The sequence below is a fragment of the Acinonyx jubatus genome, chromosome B2, assembly GCF_027475565.1.
Source record: "Acinonyx jubatus isolate Ajub_Pintada_27869175 chromosome B2, VMU_Ajub_asm_v1.0, whole genome shotgun sequence".
Classification (NCBI taxonomy): Eukaryota; Metazoa; Chordata; class Mammalia; order Carnivora; family Felidae; genus Acinonyx; species Acinonyx jubatus.
This window is the reverse complement of record NC_069385.1, coordinates 45,394,696-45,402,509: the sequence shown is the minus strand read 5'-3', so window position 1 is coordinate 45,402,509 and position 7,814 is coordinate 45,394,696.

The following is a 7,814-nucleotide window of genomic DNA, read 5'->3' as shown; positions in this document are numbered from 1 at the left end:
GCTCTGTCTCTCTCTGTCTCAAAAATAAATAAACATTAAAAAAATTAAAAACAAAAAAGAATGAAATCAGAGTTGAAGTAAATTGAGGTGAGGGGAGGAAAGGAGAAAGGGACAATGGTAAGAAGATACAAGATTCCTTCCACTTAAAAGGTAATTAGTGTTTTATTCTGAAATCTACACAAATAATAATGCCAAATAAATTGCCATCTCACTAACTTCCTGCAAATAGAGTAGCTCATTTTTTTCACATAAGATGATGACTTTTGTATATGAAGCTGATGCCTGCAGGTCTACACTACTGGCTTTTGACTGTAAGCAATAGAGACATACTCCAACTTAAGCAAGCAAGCAAGTATTAGAAAGATTGGGAATAGCCCACAGAATCAAAGGAAAACTGAAGAATCTGGGAAGAACAGGGATCAGAACTGCTCCAGGGCCCCAGACAGAATGATGTAATGGAGAGGCCCTCAGCTTCTTCGAGGTTCTCTGTGCCAAATGAAGAGCTCTTGCTATTACCAGTGTTTGCTTCCCTCTTCTCAAGAGTCATATCCTCAGAAGGAGAGGCTAATTGGCTTAACTTGGGTTACATGTTCATCCCTGCTAAGGGACAGTAGGTCTTGTGGGACAGTCTGATCAAGACCAAAGGGAAACCAAAAAAAGGGAAAGATAAACTGGCACCTTAAATATTACAGATGTTCCTATAATGGCCTCCCTGAAAAGAGTTGTGTTTTGAGTTACAGTCCATTTTCCCTGAGTTGACCACAATCCCACACTGCCTTCCTTTTGATGAACTGCATACTTTTGAGAATTGCCTGTCTGGTCATAGAGGTGTGACTGTAGAATAATTTTTTTCAATCAGTATTTTTTCTATCAATCTACTAGCAATCTTTTTCTATCAATCTACTTGTAAATAAAATCTACAGGCATATAAATCTGAAACCCCATCTAAATTGGCTCCTTTCCTAATTAGTAAGATTTACCTATTGCAGCATTTTACAAAGACTTCCATCAAAATGCTTCTAAAGGCAGAGAAAGGAAATAGTAGAGATTGAGTGGATGAGTAATATGCCCACCAGAAGCTTGAACTTTCACCAAAGTGTCATGTTTTAAAATTTTGTGCAGAGTTTGTATTACTTGCTTTATGTCCACATTTTCTTCTCCCAAAATCTTTATGAAATTGACATTCCTTGGAAAAGAGCCCTATTTTTATTGTGGCTTCTAGAACTCCTTGGCATAGTGACAGGTTTCCCAATAACATAAAGCATAGAAGTACAGAAATAAAGGAACTCTTAAGTGATTTTCCTTGTTATGGTGTGGGTTTCAACTCTTGTGATGTGTCTGACCTATAATTCTAAGAAAAACCAGTGATGTGTGATATGTAATAATATATACCCACTACCATTGCCTGGGTATTAATAATCAGAATTTCCAAGCTATGAGGGCCTTGAGAAAGAATCTTAGTCTTTTACAGATGTGAGAGCCAGTCTCATAGGGGTGATGTCACTGTCAGGTTCACAAACATAGAAACTGGCAGAACTAGGGGTGCCTGGGTGGCTCAGTCAGTTAAGCTTCCGAGATTTCGGTTCAGGTCATCATCTCATGGTTCTTGGGATTGAGCCCCGCATTGGGCTCTGAACTGACAGAGAGGAGCCTGCTTGGGATTCTCTCTCTCTCCCTCTCTCTCTGCCCCTCCCCCACTCTCTCCATCAAAATAAATAAATAAACTTAGAAAAAAGAAAGTGGGAGAAATGGAACTTGATTGCACCTGGGTTTTTTGTTTTTGTTTTTGTTTGTTTTGTTTTGTTTTTTTACTTCCATTCAATACTCCTACTACAGAATTTGCTGTAAGATTCACTTAGGACACGCTTTACTCACAATGTCCAGAATAGTAAAATGTTCCATAAGGTATGTGCATTTATTTGCTCTGGTGGCCATAACAAAATACTATGGCTAGGTGGCTTAAACAACAGAAATTCATTTTCTTACAATTCTGGAGGTTTAGAAAGCCCAAGATTAAGATGTCATCAGGGTTGATTTCTAGTGAGGCCTCTCTTCCTACGTTGTAGACCACTGTCTTCTTGCTGTGTCCTTACATGGACTTTCCTCTGTGTGTGCGTCGGTGTGCACACACATGGAAAAAGAGAGATCTTTCCTGTCTCTTCTTCTTGTAAGGGTACCGGTCCTATTGGATTAGGGCCCCACCCTTAAGACCTCATTTAATGTTAATTATCTCCCTAAAAGTCCTATCTCCAAATCTAATCATATTGGGGGTTAGGGCTTAACATAAGGATCTTGGGGGACACAATTTAGTCCATAACAGTGTGTGTATGTGTGTGTATATATATATATATATATATATATATATATATATATGTATGTATGTAAGTTCTTATCTATCGATCTACTTACCTATTTACCTATACTATCTATCTCAGTTTGGGGCTCTCGATTAAGTTTATTGATATCTTTACAGAAAAAAGAAAAAGAAATAAGAAAAAAGGAAAGAGTGGGGAGAACAAAGTAGAAAAGGATCAGGAAATTTTAAGGCCCAATTATCGCACATTTATACTTATGTAGAGATTTTTAAAAATCAGATATTTAGCTGCTAATCTGAGAAGACAGCTAGCGGGCAAGGTTGAGATATAAGGCAGGTGAAACTTAGAAGAGTGAAATATAGATTGTGAGATAATGCTTCATGATCCTGGAAGACAGGTGTAGGTTGAGTGTCATTGGAGTTGGAGAAGGGGCAGTCATCCTGGGCACAAGGGTACATTTAATATCTGAAAAAAGGGATTACTTTGTGGTAGATAAGGAAAAGGGGAGATTAATGTCCAGAGACTAGTTTTTCCTTTTACCTTTTAGTGCCACTGTTTCCTCATCTGTAAAATGGGGATTGTAGTATACCTCCTAGCGTTCTTTTGAATTAAACCTATATGGAAGAAAAACATTTCCTTAATTGCCCCCTAAATTTGCAAATCCTCTTGTCTCTCCAAATGGAGACATTGTTCTATACCTCAGAGACCAATCACACAGTAGCATATGCAAATGCCTCCCCCCCCCCCCAAAGGTTATGCAGTGGATAGCATGTGTCCATACTGAAGGCATTTTTCTTCTCTCACTGCTTTCCTTCTCCCTTTTCAAATCATGCCTGCTCAGACCTTCCAAGAGTCAGAACCAAGCCACTGCCTGATCAATACTCTCCTACTGTGACTGTTCTCTTGGTAATACAAATCCTGGTTGAAGCCTTTAAATTGCCCCCTGCAGGGCTTGATTGTTCTTTGATGACGGACTAGTCTTCTACTCACCCTTGGAAAAGGGAGTGAGAAAAAACGGAAATGAATAAATAGCTGAAATGAATGATCTGAAAAGAAGGCACTGAAGCTCCTTTCTAGAACATGCACATGGTCACATGCAAATGTACTACTTTTATCAGAGCTGATATTCTCATTCAGGAGCATACTTAGTTTCTACTTAGAAATACTCAGAATTTACCAACTTTGAAGAGTTTTTCTCACAGACTTTATAACTTTCTGTTACACAATATGTGCAATAGCAAGAACTTTGGACTTGCCTTCTTGTGATGTGTAGGCTTTCTGTTAATGCCTTTGCAAAGGGGCTCACACGTTTCAAATTTTCTGCTTTGTTGCACCTCTGAATCTCTTCCCTTACTTCATGGTTCATGGATGTTCTGGTTTTAGATGACAAAGATGTCTCTAAGGCCAATGCTCAGAAAACTCTCCTTTCTCTAAAGAAGTTCTTTTTTTTTAATAGTTGTTCACTATGTCCCCTTATCAAATAATGCTCTGATATTGAGGCTGTAGCCAAAAATTCTGGTAAAACAACCATGCGGGGGTGGGGGTGGGGAAGGTTGGAAGAGGGTTGGTTGACGTTTAATGCTTTCATCCCTTTTATTTAATTTTTTCATTCCTTTTAAATACAGGTTATACAGATTTCACCAGCCCTGAGAAACAGAATAATCAGTATGTTTTTAAAGCTCTACTTTGCCAGAGGTCACGGTTCAGTTATATCACCCATCATTTAGTTAATTAGACACTTTGCTCTTAGCTGAATTTGCTTAAACAAATATGCACACAAATGAAAAACTACTATCTTTGCAAATCAACCAAAAACTCAATGTTTCTCCATCATATAATTGTGTAGTGAATGTTAAAACTTGGATTCTTGCCAGCTTATTAGTCTGAAACCTCAGGGAATGTGTAAAAGTGCCCCCAAAGTGCAATTTTGTAAGAATGAACTTCGTGGAACTTCCTGGTATCATTCCAGTAATAATAATGGATTATCTTAACAGTTTGATTTTGTAACATGACTAGCATTGTCTCTGAGCTCAAGGATTACCTTTATTCCAGATGGTATCTGTTTTTGACAGGAAAGAGCTCGAATGATGGATTTCTTTATGTTTTTCCTCTAAGGTAGAATACTGTTCTAATATTCTCTATAGGCTGTCACAAAACACTGTTTTTAGGAACCCAATACAGAGGAACTTTTAAAACTGTCACTGACCATTGCCTCTCGAGTATTTGCATCCCAGTCTATCTTGGTTTCATAAAATACCTAGTGTATCGTCATTCCTTCCCACCTGCTCTCTCCCCACAACACAAACTCCCCACAGGCTGCCCCACCCAGTGTTGGATCATTGTTATTCAGATTTATAGTACTCATTTCTGCTTTAGGATTAATTTATCAACCACTTTTTTAAAAGAATCACAAATGCCAGTGCGCCTGGGTGGCTCAGTCGGTTAAGTGTCTGACTTCAGCTTAGGTCATGACCTCACGGCTTGTGGGTTCAAGCCCCGCATCAGGCTCTGTGCTGACAGCTCAGAGCCTGGAGCCTGCTTTGGATTCTGTGTCTCCCTCTCTCTCTGTCCCTCTCCCACTCGTGCTCTGTCTCTCTCTCTCTCAAAAATAAACAAACATTTAAAAAAATTAAAAAAAAAAAGAATCACAAATGCCACTGAAAATAAAACTGTCTGACAGACAATAAAGGTCTATGTATTATATGAAAAGTAATCCATGATAATTCTTCCCTTGGAAATGTGATGGAATTCAAAATGGGATTCCTGTGTTAAAGGTTATGTGTATTTTTAATTATAATCGATTCTATCAGATCATTTTACAAATATTACCTCCTCCAAATGTATCAACTCATCAGCAATGTTTTCAGATACCTGTTTCTGCCTGGTCATCAGCTTTTACCCTCAGTCTTTACTTTTTGCCCATCTGATGAATGAGAAAACTGTACCTCATTGTTTTGATTTTCACTTTACTGACTACTTGTGAGGTTGAGCATGTTTTTATATGTTTGTTAGCCTTTGCATTTCCTCTTCTGTTGGTGATCTGTTCACTGTGCCCATTTTATTTTTTAATATTTATTTATTTTCAAGAGAGAGTGAGAGAGCAAGCAGGGGAGGGGCAGAGAGAGAAGGAGACACACAACGTGACGCAAGCTCCAGGCTCTGAGCTATCAGCACAGAGCCCAATGTGGGGCTTGAACCCATGAACTGCAAGATCATGACCTGAGCCAAAGTCGGATGCTGAACCCACCGAGCCACCCGGGCACTCCAGGTTGGTCAACTTTTAAGGTAAATGACCTAAGAGTACATATTTGTACAATTCATACATAAATGAATGTGGCCGTGTTCTAATAACTTTTTAAAAACTCATAGTTGACTTATAGTTTATGATTCACCATGTAAGGAGCTTGGAAGTTGTCAATCTGTTGCAACCACAAATAAAAAAGCTGAATGAACTGAAAATCAACAACTCTTTTTTGATCCATAAGAGAAAGTGAGATCCCAATTAGAGAGCCAGGTGAATGCAGAGAATCACAGGAGCAGAAAGCCCTGAGCAGAGGCCTCTGCAGGAACCTGTGCTATGGCAGAAAAATCTGACCTGTGATGGGTAATTGCTAGAGGCTCAGAGTGGACAAGTCTGAGAATTAAAAGCTTTGGAGGGGCTGGCAGACACAGGAGGTCCCCCACACTTAGGTAAGCTTCACCTTCAGGAACTCAACCAGGTTCTCCAGTGAATATTAGGGGGAAAAATATCATGCTTCTGACAGCAGGAGGAGAAAAAGAGCCATTTTGAAAGATGCCAGAGCATTCTGTTCTTCTTAACAGGAGGTACTCTCAAGAGAAACTCTTTTACCACAGTCTAAATTATTGGGGTTTTATCCTATCTAGGGGGAAGGGAAATACCCAACGCCAGCCCTGTCTCATCATCCTGGCCCACATAAGACGGGGGGTGGATTAGGGAACTGAAAAATACTTGCAAGTTCACAGACCAGAGGCACAAGGCTCACTAAAAGACTGAGACCTGATCATAGGATTGCAGAACGCTTCCCACCCTCTGCACCTTGACACCACATTACTAAAGGTCTGTTCCTTCCACCCAGTACATCATGTCCAATCACCAAATAAAAATTACAAGGCATTCTAAATGGCAAACAAAAACAAAAACAAAAACCCAAAAAACAGTTTGAAGAGAGAGAGCAAGCATCAGAACCTGACTGAGATATAACGAGGATGTCGAGGTGACATATCAAAATGTCATACACTTGGAATCACAGCATGCTTGTCCCCATAATGTTTGAGACTTACCATATTTCTGAGGCTGTAGAATTCTTTCTGCATTTATCTGTCCCTGGTAGAACTTGGGTAGAACTTGGGTGGAATTATGCTTAAGAAGTTCAAATTTTATATGATACCTTATTTATATGAACACTTAACATTCCTAAAAGTGCCACATTCATTGCTTCTTTTCTTTTTTTCGCAAGTGACAAAATTAGAAATTCTTTAGAAAAGAGACAAGTCCTTAAGCTTTGGATTGAATGGATATACATAATAAGATAATATGTTTTCCTATTGTTCCAGAATTGTGGCAGAAAACAACAGGCATCAAATCTACCTCCTACTTTTTTATTTAATTTTTTTCAGTTTATTTATTTTAAGAGAGACTGAGACAGTGCGTGCAGGGGAGGGGCAGAGAAAGAGGGAGAGAGAGAATCCCAAGCAGACGCTGCACCGCAGTGCAGAGCCAGACGCAGAGCTCGCACTCACAAAAATGAGATCACGACCTGAGCCGAAACCAAGAGTCGGACGCTCAACCAACCGAGCCACCCAGGTGCCCCCAAATCCAGCTCCTTCTAAGGGCAGAGAAGTAGCTGGAATTTGACACTTCCATTCTCAGCCTACTGAAAGATGGCAAAGAAGAAAAGGGGGGAGCCCTTGCCTATCTCCTTTCAGGAGGCTGAACATTTTGAAGTCAAGAGACCTGTTACCCTAACTACGGTTACTCTTGGAGGAAAAAAACAAACAATTGAGGACAGGAGGCAGGGTCTCCATGTTGGGGAGGGGGGTGGGATACTGTCAGACAGAAATGGAGCTAGAACCCCTTTGCTTAAGTTTGCAATTCAAGGAAGTACAAAAGTTGCAGCCTGCATGTGCCTGCAGACCTGAGAGCTGACCATGGAGAGATGAGACTGATGCCTCTAGTCTTGTCAGAAGTGGCAAACATTGGGGCATAGAGGTGAGTAGAACAGAGAAATGTAGCCGTGTGTGTGTGTGTGTGTGTGTGTGTGTGTGTGTGTGTGTGTGTAGGGGGCTGTCCTTTGGAATACACAGCCAAATTTCAGAAGGATGCTGGTGCCTGAAGAGCTTCCTTAGCAGAGCATCCTGTAGTCACATAAACGGCAATGGCTAGTGAGGAAGAAGACTGCAGGCTTTCCTGGTCACTGCCTTTCCTCTCTCCCCCCTCTTTGTCCATCACCAGACAAAGGGACCAGAGAGATGTAGAAG